Below are 23,634 nucleotides of genomic sequence, written 5' to 3'. Positions count from 1 at the left end.
AGCAACGGCAGACCATGGAAATAAACAATAACAAACACGCACAAACCTGTGCTGCTAGTTCATTCAGTGCTCCAGTAGAAAAAAATCCTGCAGCTCCACCATGGTTGAAGCCTTGGTTGACATAGTGCAATGAAAGAAGCCAAAAGTCGGAGAAACGTTAACGTATATCGATGCATATGACGATGGCTACTACTTGAACAGAGGAAACAACGACGAAACATTTCAATAAACGATTTCAAACTTGTACAGACGTGTGCTGCTGGTTCATTCAGTGCTCCAGTAAAAAGAAATCCTGCAGCTCCAACATGGTTCAAGCCTTGGTTGACATAGTGAGATGAAAGAAGCCAAAAGTCGGAGAAACGTTAACGTATATCGATGCATATGACGATGGGTACTACTAGCACAGAGCAAAGAAACGACAGAACATTTCAATAAACAATTTAAAAGTTGTACAAACGTGTGCCGCTGGTTCATTTGGTGATCCAGTAGAAAGAAATCCTGCAGCTCCACCATGGTTCAAGCCTTGGTTGACATAGTGCAATGAAAGAAGCCAAAAGTCGGAGGAACGTTAACGTAATGAATTTACTAGCGTCCCAGAAGCCAGACCACACAATCCAAACGGTTGACAACAAAGGAGTTCTTAATTTTTTTTAGCAAACGAATGTCCCTCTTTGTCCTCAACTACTCTTCGAGCTGTGTTGAATGCTTGATTGTACGCTGTACTCGCGGACGCTACACAGGCGGTGAGTCTCGCTGTAGTGGAGGGCTCGAAATTAATTTCGACCACCTGGGGATTTTTAACATGTGCCGAAATCTCACACATGCAGCCGTTTACGCTCATAGCCTCCATCAATAAATAGGCTGCCGCATTCTCGAGCTTCACCGTAATGTAATTGGCACTTAAACATTGTACATTGTTTCATGGCTTCGTGGTCATTGCTCTTTAGGGGTCCAATAATAGCACCGTTGAAAAAACTTAACCACGCCTAAAACTTGGCCGAGTGTACAGGCATAAGCACGCATAGTCTTAGCCGAACCAAAAATAAGATAGGTGGGGCGGCCAGGTTGATTCCTTGCCCGCCTGAGCGGCACTGAGGTAAAAGTACTCCAAATTCTTTTTTTGTCTAGTCTAGTGGGTAAGGTGGGCTAGTGGACTCCAATGCATGATGGCCTGTCTACTGCAAGTTTGAATCATATGCAGGCATAGTTGTTACAGGCTTCGTGCCATTTGATGGGACAGAGTCTGCATTTTGGGTACAATTTTACATGCAGAGCATTTCAGTAACTCCCGATGTCACCCGCGCTGACGTCCGTAGTCCACACCGCACCCCTCCCTACTATATAAAAAAAAATACTATTCGGCGCTCGGTTTCGATCCCTCGACCCTGCGGTCGCAACGCTATGTACATGGTGCTCTACCTACTGCGCCACGAAGCCGACACAGAATGGAACGCTAGGAACGCGCCTTATATCGTTGACTCATTCAAATTACTGCTGACGAGTGCTCTCTCGTCAGCAGTGGCCACAAGTGCAACAACATTAACGTAACGCAAACTCCTTAACGTCGTGCGCCCCCGGAAATGCTCTGCATTTGATCGTGCCCCTCGCTAGGGGGATGTTTCACTGCGTCTTCTCTCCGTCGCGGGACCCGTGGCGCCATCTGGCGGAGGCGCGGCACAACTCGTAGCACTTTCTTTGAAAAAGCGCTTCGAAAGCGCGTCAAATATGAATTCCCCGACCTCGGTGGGACAAGTTTTTTAAAATAACATGAGCTTCAAAAGGGAAATTGTGTATAAAAACCCAGGTTTTTCGACTGTGGCTGCACTAGTTGCTGGACAACTGGAACAGTTGTGCCGTTTATCACGTCGATAGAAAAATATGTTCAAAACCCTTTCCACGTGCAAAAGGAAACACCTCAGCAGGGTTGATATAGAACCATAAAGTGAAAGAAATTATATAATATGGCCAGAAATAGCCACATGGAAGCTGTTTATGTCGAATATAGATACAAAGCAGGTGCGGAGGAGTTCCAGTTGGAGCTAAAAACCCACAAGAGACGTTTTCCCTATTGCTTTCTCGGAAATTAAAGAAAACGGTTTATTGTTACCGGGAGGCACCGAGTAGAAGGTACCTGTCGCTAGCACTGAAAGCTGTTGCCATAATACTATAAATCCAAGTGATTAATATGCATTATAGCAATTGTATATTGTGCCCCAAAGTAGAACATAATAAGTACAGGTATTAAAAGGTCAACATGACAGCAAATAAAAAACTCTTATCTAGACATTATTTGTAACAAAATTGTACACCGTACAAATTGAAACACTGAAAAATCGAAGTTTTAAAGACGTAGAAATGACAAATCAGAAACGTTAGTATCGCATGATGCATTATCTGCATTATCACCCATTGAATGTTAGCAGGATGAACCTTGAGCATTGCTGTTTGGCTTTCTTTATTTGAGCCCAAAACGTTATCGACAATGTGTCTGCATAAAATGGCAACTAGGAATTTTGGTGCTTCAAACCTCCCCATCTAAGAACTTGGAACTTTGCACATATCGGAGGGTATACCAATTTTAGCCTACGACATGTAGCAAACTCAAACGTTACCCTGTTGTTTCAGTTCATCGGTCAAACTTCCGTTCCCGATGAAATAGAGTTTGTATTCCTGTATTGAGCATAATCGACAGAACGGTTTTCAGAATGTTTTCACAAAGGCATGCTAGGTCAGTAAAATGGGGTAGGCGTCATGGTATCTTCGAATTGCTGGATTCAGGAAAATTGAGTTGTCAGTACGATAATGCAATGGATCCCTTTTTCATCAGAAGCATGCAAATGCATACTCTGTCGAGTGAGAGTTGCCAGAAAAAAAAAGCTTTTGAGGTTGCGTTCGGAAAATCACGAAATAATGAGAAGCCTAAAAAAATAATCGACGTCGATTATGGCTCATGCTGTCATAATACAATGAAATATTTAAACCTGTGGGAGATCATTCGATTTCTGTTTTTTCGGTGAGCTTCTACGTCTGCCGCACTGTCGACATCATCGTGTGTAAAGCATGTTATATGTGAAACTGTCAGGATAGAGCTAGTGGTGTTCCTGACGGCCTCACTCTGGTGGAAGCTGGCTGTTGCATCGCAACTATTCACAAAATATAAAATTGAAGCCACTCGAGACAACTGGGACCACGTGTTCATCCTTAGTCACTTTTCTCGTAGCAGAAAAAGGCCGACCACATACTGCATCTTCTGTGCGGAGTACCGGGCTACCGACGGGCGACAGGAGGGAAATGTAATTTTCCACAGAGAACTGATACCGGAATCTGATAAGACAAGAAATTCTTTGCTCTGAACTGTACAATTGTTCCCCGCCAAGGTATCCCGGTTCTTTGTTCTGGCATACCCGACCATCAATTAGGGCATGAACTTTGACTATTGCCATCTCTTGCGACGGTGGTCATGACGCCGAAGGCGGTCGCCATGGAGGAGTTTGGAGGCGTTGTGCGTGACGTCTAAATTACACCAAAGAACATTTCTCCGCAATGGTATTAAACCGCTCCGGTCTGTTGTGCAAAATTGGCGTCCTTTAGGGCTGTAACAGTTCCTCGTAGCTTCTTTTTTTCCGATTTATTTTGTAAAGCTTTAACGAATGAGTAAACAAGCATTCTGAGAAGCTTTTGCCAGTGATGGCGTTCGGTACTACTCAAATTTGGAGAATTCCAGCAGTATGCCCTACAAGGTTAAAGGCAAAATCATCCGAGGGAAAATCACTGATGGATGTTAAACCTTAATGCATCATATTTGTCTGAATTGTGTTCAGCAAAATCTCAAGCTTTCTAAAACGTTTGTGAATGTGCCCGACCTTCCGCTAATAGAGCATTTTTGGTTTTGTGTTTCTAAGTGCCAATACCATCTTAATATCTGTGGAAGTGTACAAAAAGGAGTACCTCAAAGTTCTCGCCGCAAACCTTTACGAAACCCTTTTCTTGTAAAGGGGACACAAGAGCTTTTAGCTGATTCATTCGTCGGGATTGCAGTGCTGCCGATAATTGGATGGGAAGTCCATGAAAACCAAAGAAAAACGATTGTGTAAATGAAGTCTTCGAACATGTTGTAACGAATACGCGTCAGCCTGTGTGGAATCCGGCTGCCGGAGAGGCCGATTTATCGTATGCGAGGCAGGGAGAATTGTTCCCTCTTAAATTCCAAACCCATTCACGATTGCGTTTACCCGCGCCTTGAGTAATGATAGCCGACGCCGTCTCTGACGGCCATAGTGTTTTTGAAACATGTACACGTTTGGCAATATCTTGGAAAACAAACCTGCGACACTGAATAGTACCCATGCCCGCTCAATGATGTTGGAGAATTCATCGAGAATGAGGAAACAAGAAGAATGTCGTAAAATTGCTGTTTGCAATACCGGAGTCTGCTGCATTGCTTGAACTGTACCGATAATAATTGTCTACAAGCATGGTGCACCCGTTTTTAGCCCAAAATATTCCTTGCATGTTGCACGGAACAAAACTATTACTTTCAATAATATCATTAGAACATTTCGGAAGGCTTCAGTTTATTGTCTCACGTTTACTGCCAGAATTTTTTCAGTTTTTTTAAAGTATGGATTTTTTTCTCTGCGTTAACTTCTAAGCGTTCGCAAACCGAAGAAATGCAAAACAAGAAATCAATTCTCTTAAAGGGGATGGCGTCAACTTGAATTCGGATTCGAAGGCAAAACACGTGGCATTTTACGACAATATAAAGTAAGCTGGTGACCCATAGGCTTAGTACCTGTGCCACAATCTTTCCATTTTTTCGAGAGATAACTTTTTCAAACATTCATTATCTTATGTTCGTCCACTTGGGTGTAACGCCGGCTCTAACTTGAACAAATCGTGAAGGCGTTTGGGGGAATGCGTTCGTGTAAAATGCAAAGGCAGGCATGTTTCGAATTTGACGCTCAGATCCCGGCACGCAACGCTGCCCATAGCCACGATCGGTAAACAAGGACACTTATCTCCAACAATATAATAACGCAAGCTCAGCAATGTAAAATTAGCCGCTACGTCTGCTGGTAAAAGTCACTTGTTTTTGCAACGCCTCGCGCAACCTTTCAATTAGCTTCTCATATTTCAGCATGCAGCGCGGCATTATAACGGCAGCGTCCGTGTCGACGGCGCATCATTAGAGTAGCAAGTGTCTCTTGCGCTGTCAACTCCTGAGATCCGTCACTTAACATTAGCTGCTCGTATCCCTGCATGCGGCACGACCTAAGAATGAAAGCGTACATGATAGGGATGCTCCGGTAAACAGTAACGTGTCCGTACGCTTCCCGGTAATTTTTAATAAGCCATTCGTATCCCAGCATATTGCGGCCTAACAGCTGACACGTAGGTGTCAAGGTGCATCGCAAAGATGATCTCGAACTCTTTTCATAATAACAGCCTGCCTCTATGTAACCATGGTATAGACACCGGATTCGTAACCCAAGAGTCCCTTGCTCGCTCGCGGCCCAGGGAGACGCCGTTTATTTAACAGTCCTGGCTCGCGCTTAGGAGACCAGCTATGTGATCAGTCCCGTGAACGGATATGTACTCAATTAGTCAAGACGGCGTTAATGATAAACAGCCTTTTGCCTACACCTGCACAGGTGGCGCCACTTCCATACGAAGGGGCGGGGGGACATACGATCATGGAGGCTCTACCATTGCCTCATGGATGGCGCCATCCAAAACTGATTATGATAATTGGAAGTTGGGCCACACCCGAGTTTCAAATTTTCGGGCATATTCCTGCGAGCACTGCGCGAGGTTGATGACGGTGGCTTCTGTGGCCTACAAGGTGACGTAGCTACTTCCTGTGACGCAGGAGGTCAGGTGGCGCTCCCCGGCGTATAGCGTTAGACTTCTCACCGATAATACCAACCCTTTTAATCTGCATCAAATCCATCTAGACATATCCGGTACGAACTTTTATTCAGGCTATATGCCCAGATGTTTCCCACTGTCTGATAAAACCACAAACACTTATTTTGTCCAAAGTTTTCACGACTACATCGGCGAATGTGGCAGATGCCCAGGCTTGGTCTTGTGTGGAGGAATTTTTCTCGTGCTTTGTGAAGCAATGTGAAGTGTTTATCTTTCTCTACACGCACATACGTCACCTAAGGACAAGGCAGGAGAATGCGAGTGCCACTGCTACAACAGGTGAGTGCGTTGGTAACGTTTTCCAGAAGTAGAATATGCAGCTGACACCCAGCACCATACACTCGCGTTTTTGTCAGCGTAGCATTTAAAAATACAAACAATAATATACATCTGGGGTACCTCATTCGAGCGTGATTTGGTTTACGTTCTCTACTGTCTGATTTTCTTATTACATTTTTTAGTGAGAATTTAGTCGCAGTTCTGCTTAGCTAATTTTCGATAAACATCTCCAGTTAACCTCAGTTACGGCCTTTAAATTTGGCACGATCGGCCTACATTACAAGCCGTACTCGCGCAGTACAAACGCATCCGAACTATTGACTTGAACTTAAATTTATCTATGGAAGAAATGACAAGTGCTCTAGAGTACCCTATAGGGATTATTTTTTTACGGGTCCGTAGATCGTCGTCACCCATAAAGCGCGGGTAACATTTCCCGTAGTTCTGTTACATTGGCATCGTTTCATTGCCTAGTGCCCGTTAACGCTTGTTGATAAATGCATCGACAACATTCAATGGTACTTGTATGCCAATTCAGTGTCATATTTCATGATACTCACGATTGTGTGATGTCAACAATACGACATTCGATGACCACGAACACATTCTTGCTGTGATAACTCCAAGAATATTGCTCTGCCTTCTGAAAAACCAAAGGCAGGTATAACCATTATTTTGTTCCGGTTATCATGGCATATTTCAAACAATTATGATGCATTTCAAAACGTGAAACATTCAGAAAACAATGAAATCTAGTATGTATTGCTTTCTTAACGAGGCACGCAGCGGTGTGCTCCAGATCCTTGATTTTAGCGGAGTGATATAACTGGAGCAAAAGTACATTCGTTCGAGTGACACACTATTACTGGTGAGGCCGTTATTATTCTGCTTAGTACAGATCTCATAATGTGTGTTTTCATTTATCTCTAAGGATTGCTTGCTGCTAATCGGAGGACATAATTAAACACATTGAAGTGATGAGACACTAAAAAATTTGATATATAAAACCCAAGGTCTTCACGCGGCATCGCGCACAACACTTACTACAGGTTTGTGTTCAGCTCCTACAAGTCGGGCTAGCCGCTATATACGCGAATCTACGGCCCTGTCAAAACGACCAAGCACCAATTTCAAGTGCTCGTACTAAAACACAGACATTCCCGCAACCAAGAGAGGTCTTTCAAAATTCATGCGAAACTGCATAAGGATTACTTGATTATGGTGACGGGCGTAGGGAGGACTACGCGAGCAAGCTCTGCATAGCAATTGTGGCCCTACATAACGCAACTTCGAAAATGCGCTCTGAAGTTGGCAACGTGGTGGCAGAGACTACCGCTGCTAAATTTTGTGCTCACTTTGGCAACCGCGGATGTTTCTCTAGTCTCTATACACGCCATGGTAAAAACATTTCCTAAACATGAATAAGATGTAGCGCTCACCTAAACTTTGTTAGATCACCATATTTGACCACTCGTCAGGGATCAAGAAAACCGTAGGTGAGTGTCGTAGCAATAATGAGGAGAGCGGCCTCTCCAGGACCATAGTGCAGTATAGAACGCACCCACAAAATTCCGCTATGTCAAAAAAGTGTTGGAATGGAATAAGCTCCTTCATTTGGCATTCACCATGGTGATCTTAGTGTTTTGGGTTGGGACTACTTACAAAGTGGCACTAGCCTGTGAAATTGTAAACAGACGAAATTCCATTGCCTGTTCATGACAAGGATATTGCAGTCACGACAGCGTTCTACGTGAAAACATGTGTTGCCATGTAGACATCAACAGAAAATGAGATAGATGGCTCGCGTAGGAAAACATTCGAAAGAGACCTGTGCATGGACATCCTGGGCTATATATCCTACGTACAAGAATGCCCTCATGTCGTCACCAAGGTAACGCTGGCAGTGCTGATGCATTTTGTGCCACCTTGGCTATCTGGTCATTTCGCGATAGACACTACAGACGTCCTGGGTTTAGAGTCTCAAATGACAAGATAGTGACTTTTAGTGCCTGAACCTTGACACGGACATTGCTGCCTCGTAACATTTTGTCTGGCACCAGCACACGCCACCCCGATTTGGTAACCTAAAATTACTTGCGTCACTTCATTGAAAAAACATGGCTCAGCCTCTGCGTTGCCGCCAAGGCTTCTTCAATACAAGAATCCGCTCTTAACACATCCCAGAGGTGGCATGGCTGGCAGAAGGTACAATCTCTTTTTAGCTTGCCGATCTCCAGTTCTTGCAGCAGCCGCTATATACGAGACAGCAAAAGCCAGTTAAAACGACAGGGCAGTGTTGCAAGTGCATGTACTGCAACAAGAGGATTGTCGCAGGTATCGTGGTCTAGGTGAAACGTTTGCACCACCGCAATACGATAAATAAGCTGTAGTGTGGGCTAGGAATAACAGCGCTTGGGTCTTCTTTATGGCCACCAAGGCCTGTAAACCTGGCGCTCATGAACGTCTTCTTCTGTCGTCCCGGTGGTGCCGTGCACAGCAGCTGTTAAATGATGTGTCAACCTTGCGATAATTTTTGCTTACGGCACCCGATACCTACACAATGGTACTAGCCCGTCCATGCAAGAAGGCAGGAAATTCAAGTGCAGGTACTATGTAAAGATGGCGGTAACCTACAGTTCTTTATGTCACCAATATGCGATTAACACTAAAGCCATAAAAAAATCAGCTTAGGAGTGGCTCAGAATAACCCACAAGAGCGACCTCTGTATGGCCATCGTGGCCATATGGATTGGGTCTTTCAGAGGCATAGTGGTGCTGAGGACAGTACTTCCTTGATTGTTTGTTCTACTCGACCACCGCATCTTGCGATGGCCACCAAACGCACAAAAGGTTAAGGCTGTCGAAACCAACAGCAATAACTCCAAGCGCCAAAATGCCCGCCGCGTGGGATCCCAACTCACGACCTCCAATTGTTCACCTCTTTCTTTCTGACTCGAAAAATTCTTCATCTATTTCTATGACCCACCACATTCCCCCCTTTGCTTTCTGAGGTTTTCTTGACTGCAAACCCTTATTATGTCTGAATTCACCGAGCCCCTCCTTTCCCATTTCTGATTCGCTACAGGCATAGCGAGGGTCTCTGTTCTGTCAGTCTTGGTACCAAAGGTAGCTTAATAGGGTTGAACGCTGGTCGACCACTCTCGACATGTCATAGACACTCCAGTCACGGCCCGGGGGTTAAAAAAAAAGGTCCCTTTCACCTCGACTAGTCCGAGTTGCGCTGGCTACCACCCACGAGTGCAGGAAACGAAAATGCCTCAACATAAATACCCGAGAAAGTGTTGGGGAAACAGCCCCGCTGGCATCGTAGTGGTAATCGCACCAGACTGGTATTCTGGAGGTTGGAGTTTCGGATCCCTTACGGCGGGCATTTTTTCACCACTTTCTTTCTGACTAAAAACATTCTTCACCTATTTCTGTTACCCACCACATTCCAAACCCTTGCTTTCCGTGGTTTTCTTGACTGCCAACCCTTATTGAATATATATATATAGATATATATATATATATACATATATATATATTTATATACTTATTTATTTATTTAATTATTTATTTTGGTCGGGTTTCTTCTTCATGGGCCCATTCAGCGTACAGCATTGTGAGGTAGACGAGAGCGTTTGTCCAGTTTCTTAGATTAGTTATTACCCAAGAGTTTCAAAAGGAGGACCTTTCTTCTTCGGGGGTTGCCTTAGAATAGCCAGAAAAACGCTTATACACACTTCGGAACCGAGGGCTTCCCTTTCTCCTCACCGTCACCAATGAGAACTCTCGGGTATAATTAAAAGAGCGGGAGAGTAACAAAAACATGTCGTAACTATACTACAGAAGGTGGGAAAAGGAGGAAGGGAGAGGGGAAGGTTGTAAACGGGAAGGAGGCACAGTTGCGGCATTGACAGACAGAAAACAGACGTATAAGGTTCAACCAATGTGCGTATACAGAAAAAATGGCGTGCTGCGTAGAGAGAGAAAAAGATACATAACATCTGGAGAGTCGAAGCTCGAAAGCCTGAACAAAAATGCTCTGGATGGCAGAGCACACGACAACCTCTGCCTACTGGTGATCAATGGTAAAAAAGAACAAAGAAAAGCATTTATTAATGTCGCTTTGAGACCATCTGTAGATGCCAACTCTGTAGATGCACATTGGTTAAACCTTATACGTCTGTTTTCTGGGACTCGCCACCAGGTGGCCGAGCTGTTCGAACGCCCTTCGCATCAGCTCCGAACAAAACCATGTTTCTTCAATTAGTGCGCCTCTACACCGGACAACTGAACCACCTCAACGAATTTTAACCTTCCGGGACCCTGAAAAGTGAGTTCCCTGACTCTCCCGTGATTTTTACGCCCGAGAGAAACATCTTTCTCTCGCGACCACGCCGCCGCGGAGCTAAGCCTGACCTTCAGCGCCAGCTCGGTTCCACCAGCTCCTCGCCGCACCGGCCTGATCACGTGCGCCTGGCTGTGCATGGGCGCGTGCTACTAGCACGCGCACCTCCGGCTCCGGCGCCCACCTCCTCATCGTCGGCCTTCATGGCAGACGCTTCAAATTCGTTCGCTCCGGCTGCCGACGCCGCGGCGGACATGGAGTTCGAGGGACCCACTATGTACACGAGCACGGACCCTACTACAGCAACGATTATGCTAAATCACGAAGACGGCCGGACGCTCGCCATCGTAGCCGGCGAAGACGCCTCACCTACGGACAACGACGGCTGGATTACAGCTGGCAAGAAGTTACAACGCCGGCATGCCGAGGAACCCACAGGTAAGCCAGTCCTTACCTCCGCAGCCTCGCAGCCTACACGCACCTCGCGTTTCGTAAAGCAGGTTACCGCCAAAATCAGCAAGGCATCTCGCATGCCCGTTTCGCTACCGAGAGAAGACATTAAGATTATAATCCGACCACGTGGAGGGCTACATGTAGCTAGGATGGAGGCCACTCGCCTCATGACGGCCATCTTCTCAGCTGTAGGAATCACCATGCAGGAGTCTAGAATAGACACCATATGTACTAATCCCACTCAAAATATTATCATAATCAGCACGCCCAGTGAGGACCACGCTCGCAAATATGTTCAAATCAAGCAGCTGCAGATCGGTAACACCGTGCATGAGACCTTTGCGTACGTCTCCGCACCTAATGGAACTACGAAAGGAGTTATCAGGGGTATCGACCTCTCCGAAACGCACCAAGACCTCCAGGCCAATATCGTTAACGAGGCGAATCCGCTCGCCCTAGAGGCCCACAGAATAGGTAACACCACGACAATTATTGTCGCTTTCGAAGGTACTAAGGTCCCCAACACAGTCAAATATGGAGCCATGATAGTGAAATGTAGCCTCTATAGGCAACACCACGAAGTTTGCCGCTGCTGCCGTAAACTGGGACACCGAGCAGATGTGTGCCCCTTCCCGGAGACCAAAGTGTGCTTTGCGTGCGGGGAGCCTAACCCAGGCCTAACGCACGAAGCCACGTGCAAACCCCGTTGCAAGCTCTGCAACGGGGCTCACCCCACTGGAACCACGGGCTGCCGCAACCGTTATAAGACACCTCATGTCGTAACACAACGACGTTGGGAAAAAGAGCGGCAAAGGTCGGGAGCGGTGAAACAGCTGCCGCCGCCGACCATGGAAAATTTCCCGCAACTGCAGCCAAGAGCGCGCGATAATACACAGAGGACGGACATCAATGGTGACGTCAAGGCAAATGCTAGCAGCGGAGCGGCGAACAATGTGAACCGCCAGACAATGCAACGCGCAGGCAAGGCATGGGCCACGGTGGCTGCTGGGCCAACTGCTCGGCAATCCAGCCCTAAAAACACCGCCGCGGATTCTAGAGTTAAGCAACTCGAGACGGAACTACAACAAATGCGCGGGGAGAACGCGAGATTGCGGGAAAGGATGGAAGAGATGAATCGCAAATTCGAACTGCTCCTGATCAGCGACCACAAGCAGGCACCACAACCTTCTGTCATGCAACTACCATCACCCCCGCAAGAGGAAGATCCGGAACCCATAGTAGAAGATCAACCAGAGCACAGCCCCCCCACAGCGTGTAACACAACTAACGACGAAAAGCAAGACGGCACCCTAAGTGTTGAGCTGGAACCTAGAGTGAAGCGAAGGGCCCTCCCCACCAATAGACGCACCAGCCGGAGTGTGGAGGAAAGGATTACGTGGCTAGAAGAGGCTCACAATCAACACGTCGAATCTACCAACAAGAGGCTGTCGACCCTGGAAGCAACAGTGGCAGACCTCGTTGTCCGCGTCTCCAACATAGAGAAGATTCTCTCCCAAATACAGGAAACACTCCAGAAGCTTTGCCTGGCATCACAACACCGTCCAGACACCCATCCATGATGACCTCGACACCACCGACAGAACTTACGTTATGGCAATGGAACATGAATGGGATTCACGGCAAGAAGGCAGCACTCATCCAAACTATCAAGCATGCTACAAAACAGCCGGAAATCATCCTCCTGCAGGAAACACACTGTGAAGCCTCCCCGAACATACCAGGGTACCGCTCCTACGCCAGTTCAGTCCCCAAGTCCACAGAGAAGTGGGCACGGGTCAGGGGAGGAGTATGCACCCTGGTGAAGAAGGGACTAGTCTACCTAGAACACGATCTCAAGCACACGACGAACACGGAGCATCTCACGATCGAGGTGGTCGTCAGCAAGAGGGGCAAGAGGCATAAAGAGCACATTTACATCACGAACATCTACACCAAACCCAAGTATTCATCACAACGATACGGTACCCTCATCCGCAAGATCAAGCAGCTGGCGAAAGACAATACTACACTCATCTGTGGCGACTTCAACGCCCAACACACTGCATGGGGATACCAGCGCACGACCGCGAAGGGCCGGAATCTCCTGGAGGAGACCCAGAACGCCGATTATCACCTCATCAACGATATATCCACCCCTACGAGGCATGGCACATCAGTACAGCGGGACTCCAACCCAGACCTTGCATTCAGCAACATTACGAAGGTGCGGTGGCGTAACACCCAGGAAACACTTGGCAGCGACCACTGCATCATAGAGATCATCATCCCTCTCAACGGTAATGCTGCTCCTCCACGCAAGCAAAAGCTCACGGACTGGAACAAGTTCCGTGCCAGCCTTGAGACCATACCCAGTCACATCGACGACATCGAAGAGTGGACAGAGGCACTTCTCACCGAAGCACAGCAGGCTACTACAGAGATAGAGACCGACGAGGACATGCCAAACATGGACAGCCGGTTAGCACACCTACTCGAAGCCAGAGACTCACTGAAGAAGAGATGGCAGAAGCAGCGTCATAACCGTAAACTCCGCAAGCGCATCGCCCTGCTCAACCGCGAAATCGAGAAGCACTGTGCTGTGCTATGTCGCCAGCAATGGCATGCAATCTGCCAAGAGGCTGATGGTCAGATCCACAAAAGCCGTACGTGGCGGTTACTCCGCCACTTGCTGGATGATAGCCAGACCAAAGGCACACAACAGTACACCCTGGCACGCACCCTGCTCAAGGCACGGAAGGAGTTGGGGGACGAAGAGGTCTGTAAGCGCCTCAACGACAAGTACTTGCCAGCAACGCCACCCTCTCCTCTTCCGAGCTACACGGGGGATGCCAACCCCAAGCTCGACGCAGACATTGAGGAATGGGAAGTACGGGCAGTACTCCAAAAGATCAACAGCAAATCTGCGGCAGGACCCGACGGAGTCTCAAACAAGGCGCTCCGCAACCTCAGCGACGGGGCAATTACGGCACTGACCAAGTTCTTCAACGAACGCTGGCGCAGTGGCACGCTGCCCCCCAAGTGGAAGGAGGCACGAACGGTCCTCATCCCAAAGCCAGGCAAACCACCGAGTATCGAGAACCTTCGTCCGATATCCCTAACATCCTGTGTCGGAAAAGTCCTCGAACACGTGCTGCTCAACCGATGGCAAGATTATCTCGAAGAGAACGGCCTCTACCCGGACACCATGCTGGGCTTCCGGGTGGGACTGAGCACTCAAGACGCCATGCTCCTCATCAAACATGAAGTCATTGACAGACCATCCACGACCACAAGCCCAATGGATAACCGTGCGATACTTGGCCTCGACCTGAAGAGTGCGTTTGACAACATCCACCACTCGGCAATCTTACAACAAGTATCGCGCCTCAACATGGGAGAACGCACGTTCCATTATATCAAAGACTTCCTAACCGACCGCACCACCACCATCGTGGCAGGGGATTTGGAACTACTAACCAAGAAACTGGGGAGTACGGGCACACCGCAGGGGGCCGTGATCTCGCCGACACTGTTCAACCTGGTCATGATTGGAATGGCCGAACGCCTACGTGCCCTCCCGAAGGTCAAACACACCATATACGCAGACGATATCACTCTCTGGATGGCCGGGGGTAGTGACGGCGAGATTGAGGCGTCCCTGCAACAAGCCATCGACGTGGTTGAAGAGCACCTAGAAGACACGGGTCTCCAATGCTCTCCGGCCAAGTCAGAGCTACTTCTGCTACTGCCGCGTCGCAAGTTCAGAGCCTCTCACATACCTGACATACAGCTCCGCACAAAGGACGGCACTACCATACCACGCGTCCACACGCTACGTGTTCTGGGTCTCCACATAGAGGAACTTCGTCACAACGGTCACACAGTAAAGCTATTGGACTCCAAAGTCTCAAGAGCCATCAGTCTCATCAAGAAGATTGCAACTAAGTATGCCGGGATGAGAGAGCACAACCTGCTCAAGCTTGTCCAATCCTTTGCCATCAGCCATCTGGCCTATGTCGCGGCTTTCCATGATTGGACCGACCTAGAACGCAGAAAATTAGAGGCACTCATTCGCAAAGCGCACAAAGCTGCACTTGGTCTCTATAATCACACCAACACCGAGCGGCTACTAGGGTTAGGCGTACACAATACACTAGGTGAGATCGTCGAAGCTCAACAGACAGCACAGCTCACGCGTCTCGCACAAACTAGAACAGGCCGGGCAATACTGAAGAGGCTAGGGTATCAATCGAGGCTGCAGGAGGGTAGGGACTGGCTGCCGCTTCCGCGGGAGCTACTCCGACAGTTGCACGTCGCCCCCCTCCCCCGCCACATGAACCCAGAAGAGAATTACGAACGAAGGCTCGCCAGAGCCCGAGCGCTTACGGTCACTCATTCCACCGACACCGGGGCCTTCTACGTCGACGTGGCTAGGTACCAAGACCGCAAGAACACCTACGCGACCGCCGTCATCGCCGCCACCACTGGCGAACTCTATACGGCCGGCAGCATCGTGGCATCTACCACCGAGCAAGCAGAGGAGTTAGCCATAGCGCTGGCCCTCTCCAACCCCAACTGCACTACCATCCTTAGTGACTCGCGGACTGCAGTCCTGCGCTTCGCCGAGAACAAAGTACATCCGAGTGTAGTGAGGGTGTGCGGGGCCCTAAGACCATCATCGACGGGCGTGTGCATCAAATGGTTCCCAGCCCACATGGGTATGGTAGGACCCGAAGCGAACCGCAATGAGGACGCGGACCGGATGGCGCGTGCGCTCACTAGACGCAACGCCTGTCCTGCTCCCCCTCCTGCGGAAAACTACGACAGCGACGGTGAAGACTTCACCCCGATTAACACATACGGAGAGGTGCTGAGATGGTTCAGAGAAACCAGAAGACAGTACCCAGGTCCCCACTCCAACCTCTCTAGGCAAGAGGCAGTGATCCTCAGACAGCTACAAGTGCGCGCGACGTGGACCCCGGTATGGGCCAAACACGTGCATCCCGAACTACAACCCAGTGACGTGTGTGTGCTATGTGGTGTTACTCGCGCTACTATGGCGCACATGCTATGGACATGCTCAGTGACCCCGGAACCCACGGATGTGCTTCCTCCTCACCTTGCTCGTGCGGTGTGCAAGGAAGACTTTGACTCCCAACGAAGGGCCGTCCAGTTTGCTCTGGAGGCCCTCCAACGCCAGCAATCGAGGGCGCTGCCTCCCCTTCAGGAGGCTGGTACCCCTGATTAACTTCTAGCCGGCCAATAAAGATGTTGTTCTCTCTCTCTCTCTGTTTTCTGTCTATCAATGCCGCAACTTTGCCTCCTTCCCATTTACAACCTTGCTCTCTCGCTTCCTCTTCTTCCCACCTTCTGTAGTATAGTTACAACATGTTTTTGTTACTCTCCAGCTCTTTTACTCTCTCCGAGATTTCTCATTCGCGAGGGTGAGGAGATAGGGAAGGCCTCGAATTTAAAGTGTGTATAAGCATATTTCTGTCTATTTTATTACAACCCACGAAGAAGAAAGGTCCTCTTTCCCAAACTGTTGGTAATAAATATTCTAAGAAAGTGGACAAACGCTATCGCCTCCCTAACTATTTATCAGTATATAAATATATATATATATATATATATATATATATATATATATATATATATATATATATATATATATATATATATATATATAAGAAATAAGGATTGGCAGTCAACAAGACCTCGGAAAGCAAAGGGGAGGATGTAGCAGCTCAAGATAAAGAATTCTAAAAATAAGAAAGTGGAGAAAAAATGCCCGCCAGTTGGTATCCGAACCCACGACCTCCAGAATACCGGTCTGGTGCGATAACCACTGCGCTACCGGCGGGGCTACTTTAGAGTCCACTTTCTGGGGTATTTATGTTCCGGTGTTTTTGTTTCCTGCGCTTAGGGGTGGTAGCCAGCGCCACTCGGACTACTCGGGGTGAAGGGGACCTTCTTTTTTAACCCCTGGGCCGTGACTCGAGCGTCTACGACATGTCGAGAGTGGCCGACGAGCGTTGAACCCTCTCAAGCTCCCTATGGCACCAAGATTGCCCGAACAGAGGCCCTGGCCAGAACAGAGGCGCTGGCTACCACCCCCAAGCGCAGGAAAGGAAAACACCTGAACATAAATACCCCAGAAAGTGGAGGCTAAAGTAGCCCCGCCGGTAGCGTTGTGGTTATCGCACCAGACCGGTATTCTGGAGGTCGTGGGTTCGGATCCCACCTGGCGGGCATTCTTTCTTCACTTTCTTATTTTCCAGATTCTTTATCTTGAGCTACTACATCCTCCCCTTTGCTTTCCGATGTCTTCTTTTCTGCCAATGCTTATTTCTGTCTTATTTTCAACGAGCCCCTAATTTCCTATTCTGAAATACATACATATATATATATATATATATATATATATATATATATATATATATATACAAGAAAAGAAAACTTCGAACAAGGTAAAAGCACGATTGTTGCCAACGGTTCAGCAAAGAGACTTGCTTTCTCCAAGGCAATCTCTCGCCTGGCTGGCATATATATATATATATATATATAGAAATAAGGGTTGGCAGTCGAGAAAACCTCGGAAAGCAAAGGGGAGGATGTGGTAGATCATTGAAACAGATTAAGAATTTGGAAAGAAAGAAAGTGAAGAAAAAATGCCCGCCAGGTGGGATCCGAACCCACGACCTCCAGAATACCGGTCTGGTGCGATAACCACTACGCTACCGGCGGGGCGATTTTCCCATTCACTTTCGGGGGTATTTATGTTTGGTATGTTTGTTTCCTGTGCTCCTGTGCTTGGGGGTGGTAGCCAGCGCCATTCGGAGTATATATATATATATATATATATATATATATATATATATATATATATATATATATATATATATATATATATATATATATATATATATATATATATATATATATAAATATATATATATATATATATATATATATATATAAATACCCTTATAGTAAGGAAATGAGGGGCTCGTTGAGGAAATACAGAAAGATAAGTCGGCAGTCTACAACGCCAAAGGAGGCATAGGGGTGTGGTTCGGCTCTTTTTTCTACTAGGGTAATAAAGTTACCATTTTTTTAAATATACGGAAGAAAGAACATGCGCCCAGAGTGGGGACCGAACATGCGCCTTTCGATTAAATCTCGAATGCCTTACCTATTCGACTATCTGGGGGACTGTGTTCTCCTTCACTTTGTGGGCAATTTATATTTACTGGAAGTGTATCTGACGCTTGAGGGTGGTAGCCAGCGCCACTCTGACTATACGGGGAGAAGGGGACCTTCTTTTCAACCCCCGGGGCGTGACTCGAACGTCTACAGCCTGTCATGAGCCGGTAACTGGCGGGAAGTCCTCTTATGCTACCTAGGCATCAAGACTGCCAGAACCGAGACCCTCGCTAGGCTTTCGCAGAATAATATAGTAAGGAAATGAGGGGCTCGTTGAGGAAATACAGAAAGATAAGTCGGCAGTCTACAACGCCAAAGGAGGCATACGGGTGTGGTTAGGCTCTTTTTTCTACTAGGGTAATGAAGTTACCATTTTTTTAAATATACGGAAGACAGAAAGAAAGAAAAGAAAAGAACACACGCCCAGAGTGGGGACCGAACCCTTTGGCGTTGTAGACGGCCATTGGTCATTGAAACATAAAATATTTGGAAAGAAAGAAAGAAAGCGGAGAAAAAATGCCCGCCAGTTGGGATCCGAACCCAAGACCTACAGAATACCGGTCTGGTGCGATAACCACTACGCTACCGGCGGGGCGATATCCTCCCCCCACTTTTTGGGGTATTTATATGAATGTAATTTGTTCCTGTGCTTGGGGGTGGTAGCTAGCGCCACTCTGACTGCTCGGGGTGAAGGGGACCTTCTTTTTGATCCCCGCGCCGTGACTCGAGTGTCTATGACATGTCGAGAGTGGTCAACCAGCGTTGAACCCTCTTAAGCTCACTGTGGCACCAAGACTGCCAGAACAGAGGCCCTCGCTATGCATGTAGCGAATCAGAATAGGGAATGAGGGGCTCGTAAAAAATAAAAAAGAAATAAGGCTTCGCAGTCAGGAAAACCGCGGAAAGCAAAGGGAAGGTTATGGTAGGTTATTGAAACAGATAAAAAATTTGGAAAGAAAGAAAGAAAGCAGAGAAAGAAAGAAAGCGGAGTTCGTGGGTTCGGATCCCACCTGGCGGGCATTTTTTCTCCGCTTTCTTTCTTTCTTTCCAAATTCTTTATCTGTGTCAATGACCTACCATAACCTCCACTGTGCTTTGCGAGGTTTGCTTGACTGCCAACTCTTATTTCTGTGTTATATATATATATATATATATATATATATATATATATATATATATATATATATATATATATATATATATATATATAGAAGAATGTATTTGCCCCCTTTATTTAAAACGTTTTTTTCGGGGTCACCGCAGATATCTCAAGACATTGACAGGGAGGACACAAGGCAAACTTCACTACAGGCAGCTGACAAGGTGGTGTTTAGAAAGGCTAATTTGAGAGCTGAACGCGCTGTACGTCGCCGATATGTTCATTACCGGAATTCTGTGTGACAGCTCCATCGTTAATATAGCTGTGTCTGCTTCGCAACAATGCGAAGTGTAGCATGGCGACGAGAAATTGGTGCAGTGGGTTGGGCAGCTCGACAAAGCTTTTGTGGGACCAGATGTGACCTCATGCAATTCTTTCTTCTCCATATTTAATATTATTTTTATGCAAGTTTTATCGCCTTCTTTACCAAACTTTTCCTGCGAAGAAGGTTTTTTGTTACCAATACTACCTTTTACTGCAGAAACGTGGCCACAGAGAGAGAGAGAAACAACTTTATTTAACCGATTTTACGACGTCTTCTCCCGGCGTCGTCGATGGGAGTGGTTCCCTATTCTTGGGACCCATATGCCTCTCTGGCCTCTTGTCCCCTGGCAACCCGCTTGATTTGGTCTTCCAGAGAAGGGCTGATCAGCAAGGTCTCCCATCGCTCGGTGAGGGAGGGGGTAGTGGGGGAGTGGTTGAGGGGTGTTTTTGGCAAAGTCACATTCTCCGATTATGTGGCGGAGCGTGCCGAGTTCTTTTTTACAAAAGGGGCAATTTCGGGTGTAGCGTTCAGGAAACATCTTATTTTGAAGGAGAGGGTGTGGAAAGGACCTAGCCTGTATCTGTCTGTATATTGATTGTTGGTCTCGGCTAGGGAACCGCTTTCTTTGTTCTTTATAGTAGTGCGTTATGTCGCTATAGCTGGTGATGGCGCGTGGCTCTGACTCCTCTGTCCGGTATTCCATTTCTCGGGCGAGTTGGTGGGCTAGTTCATTGCCCTCCAACCCGGAGTGTGCCGGCGTCCATATAAGCTCCACCTTTCCATTGGTGGGAGTGCGGCATTTCTTCAGTACCTTAAGTGCTTCGAGAGACACCCAACCTGCTCTGTAGCTGGCGTATGCCTTTTGGGAATCCGTGATTATTTTCTTTACTTGTGGTTGCGTTAGTGCAAGCGCAATTGCTGTTTCTTCGGCCACTTCTGGATGGGACGTCTTGATGGAGGCGCAGGTGACGAGTTCACCCCGTGTTGTTATCGCCAGGGTGGCCCTTGTGGTGCCCTTAGGTATTGTTGCGTCGGTGTATAGCGTTCTGGAATCTTCTTCTCGGTCTATTTCCTTTACGATGGTCTTTGTACGCGCTGCTCGGCGGCCATCATTGCGTCCTGGTTTCATGTTCTGGGGTAAACGTTTACTCTCTATTCTGTTGGCCCATTCTTCGGGTAGGCGGTCTTTCTCTTTACTCTCTGATTCTTGCCATCCTACCTTGGCGAGGACTCGTCGATCTGTCGGTGTCTGACTGAGTCGGACTCTTTGGTTTGATAAGTGAGCTTCGATTATTTCTTCTACCGTGTTGTGTTTTGACATGCCAAGGAGCTTTCCATTGATGAGTGCATTGGTATTCCCAGCGCCGTTTTGGTGGCTCTTCGAATGATTGCGTTGAGCTGATCCTTGTCTTTCTTAAGTAGTTTGAGGTAAGGTGCCATGTACACTATGCGTGACGTGATGAACGCCTGTACCAGTGTTAAAGCATCTTCCTCTTTGAAGCCTCTTCTTTTGTTGGCTACCCGCTTGATCATATTGATTATTTGATCTGTGGATTGTTTGAGCTTATACAACGATGCCTCTGACTTTCCGTTGTTTTGAAAGATGACTCCCAGGATGCGGGCTTGGTTGGTTGGGTCTATTTTGGCGCCGTCTAGGGTGAGACGAATGCTGTCTTTTTCGCCGTTCTTGCGTCTTGGTTTGATGATCAGAAGTTCTGATTTCTGCGGTGAGCAACTGAGGCCGCACGTTTTTTCGTATTCGTGCACGGTCTCTGCCGCCCTCTGTAGGGTTTCCTCAATCCACCCTCCGATCCTGCTTGTGACGTCCAGATTGTGATGTCGTCTGCATAGAGGGCGTGATATATCCCCTCTATTTTTTGGAGCAGGCTCGGAAGTGGGAGAAGTGCCAGGTTAAAGTGGAGCGGCGAGAGTACCGACCCTTGTGGTGTTCCTCTGTCTCCCAGGGCTATGGGTGCTGACTTTTCTTCGTCGCCTATCTTGATTGTTGCAGTGCGATTGCTCAGAAAGTCTTGTATGTATTTGAACGTTCTTTCTCCGCAGCCCGTCTGTTTTAGGTTACGGAGGATGCTTTCGTGTGTGACGTTGTCGAACGCCCCTTTTAGGTCGAGTGCCAAGATGGCTCGTGGTGCAGGATTTTTTGTCTTCTTGATGACATGTTCATGTAACTTAAGCAGTACATCATGGGTGCTCAGATGTCTTCGGAAGCCGTACACGGTCGAGGGCATTTGTTCGGTGTTATCTAGATGCCTTTGGAGTCTCTTGTATATCATGCGCTCCACCACCTTCCCTACGCATGACGTAAGGGAGATGGGCCGCAAGTTGTCCAATTGTGGTGGTTTCCCTGGCTTGGGAATGAAGCGGACGTCTGCGTCCTTCCATTCTTGTGGTAGCTTTCCTTTCTTCCATGCCTCATTAGCTAGCATCAATAGCTTCATTCGGTCTTTGTCGTTGAGGTTTCTGAGCAGTTTGTACGTGATGTTGTCTGCTCCCGGCGCCCTGCCTTGATTGCTTTCCTCGATGGCAGCAACTAACTCCTGGTCAATGAAGTCTGCGTCCATTTCTGCGTTGCCGGCTCCCTCATACCTGAGTGGGGCCGTGTTGCTTCTTTCTGTCTTGAGGTATTTATCCGTGAGGTCATGGATGAGTTGCGTTGCGCTTCCGTCATATTTGTTTATCGTTTTTGCAAGATCTCTTGCGTTGGCGTTCTTGCTTTTAAGTGGGTCGATTAAATGTCTTAATAGTTTCCATGTCTTTTTCGTCGATAGCGTAGCCTGGAGGCTGTCACATAACTTAAACCAGTTTCCCCGGCATAGTTGTACCGCACATTCGGCCGCTTTTTTGTTGAGTTCGTTTATACGTTTTCGGAGCTTGCGATTATGCCGTTGTCGCTTCCACCTTCTTGTGAGACTGTGCCTGGCCACCCACATGTGGCTGAGTCGGCTGTCTATGAAGGGTGTTTGAGCGGTTGTGGCTATCGTTTGCGTGAACTTCTTGATTTTTTCTCGCTGTCTTTTGGCCCATTCATCATACGTCTTGCAGTCTTGGCTTGCCTCGTTTTGTTCTTCCTCTTTCTCTTTTTCTGTTTCTTTTCTCAGTCGGTCCCAGTCCGTAATGTTGGCGTGGCCTAATCTTGCCCTCATTTCTGTCCCTCCCAGGGCGATGCAGATTATGTCGTGGTCCGATCCGAGGTTTTCTTCCGTATTGCATCAGGTGGCGTCTAGGTTTCCTCGTATTAGCGTTAGGTCCGGGGTGGTGTCTCTAGCTGTGCTGGTGCCTGTTCTGGTTGGTATCCCTGGTTCGTTGATGATTTCGAACTCGTGGTTTTCTATTGCTTTGAGCAGTTGGTTTCCTCTTTTGGACGCATATTTGTAGCCCCATGTCGTGTGGGCTGCGTTAAAGTCTCCGACCATTATAACCGGCCTTGTTTTAGCTTCTTTGATGCAGTCTATCATGGTGCCCTCGAAGTCTATGTTCTTGTTTGATGGTCGGCAGTAGGCGTTTAGGGTGAAGATATTCCTCTCTCCTTTCACTCTTCTGCTGTGGATTTCTATGAGCGTATGGTCGCAGCCCCGTTCGGCGGTCACGTGTTGTGTGGCCGCCACGTTGCTACGTACCATGGTTGCTGTGCTTCTTTCTTTGGGGTCCGTGTATGTGACGTATCCCGAGAGTTTAAATTTGCCATTCGTTTCTTGCAGTGCTATGATGTCTGGTTTCTGTTCCAGTTTGTCTATTTATAGATGTAATTCCTTTATCTTACTTTTTAGTCCCCTGCAGTTCCATTGTAGGATTGTTGCGGTCTCTTTCTGTTTTTCTTTATTCTTCATTTTTTGTTTCTTGGATAGTGTATTTGCGTGCCGAGCTTACTCCTCGTCGCTTGTTTCTTATCTCTTCTTTCGCTGTTCTCTTGCTAGTCATTGCCTTGTGTTTGAATTTCGCCTCTAGCGTCATAATTCTCACTGTTAATTGGCCGCA

Source organism: Haemaphysalis longicornis, unplaced genomic scaffold, assembly GCF_048455015.1.
Source record: "Haemaphysalis longicornis isolate Haplotype H1 unplaced genomic scaffold, Haemaphysalis longicornis Haplotype H1 scaffold_15, whole genome shotgun sequence".
NCBI classification, from domain to species: domain Eukaryota; kingdom Metazoa; phylum Arthropoda; class Arachnida; order Ixodida; family Ixodidae; genus Haemaphysalis; species Haemaphysalis longicornis.
This window is presented reverse-complemented; position numbering follows the sequence as displayed.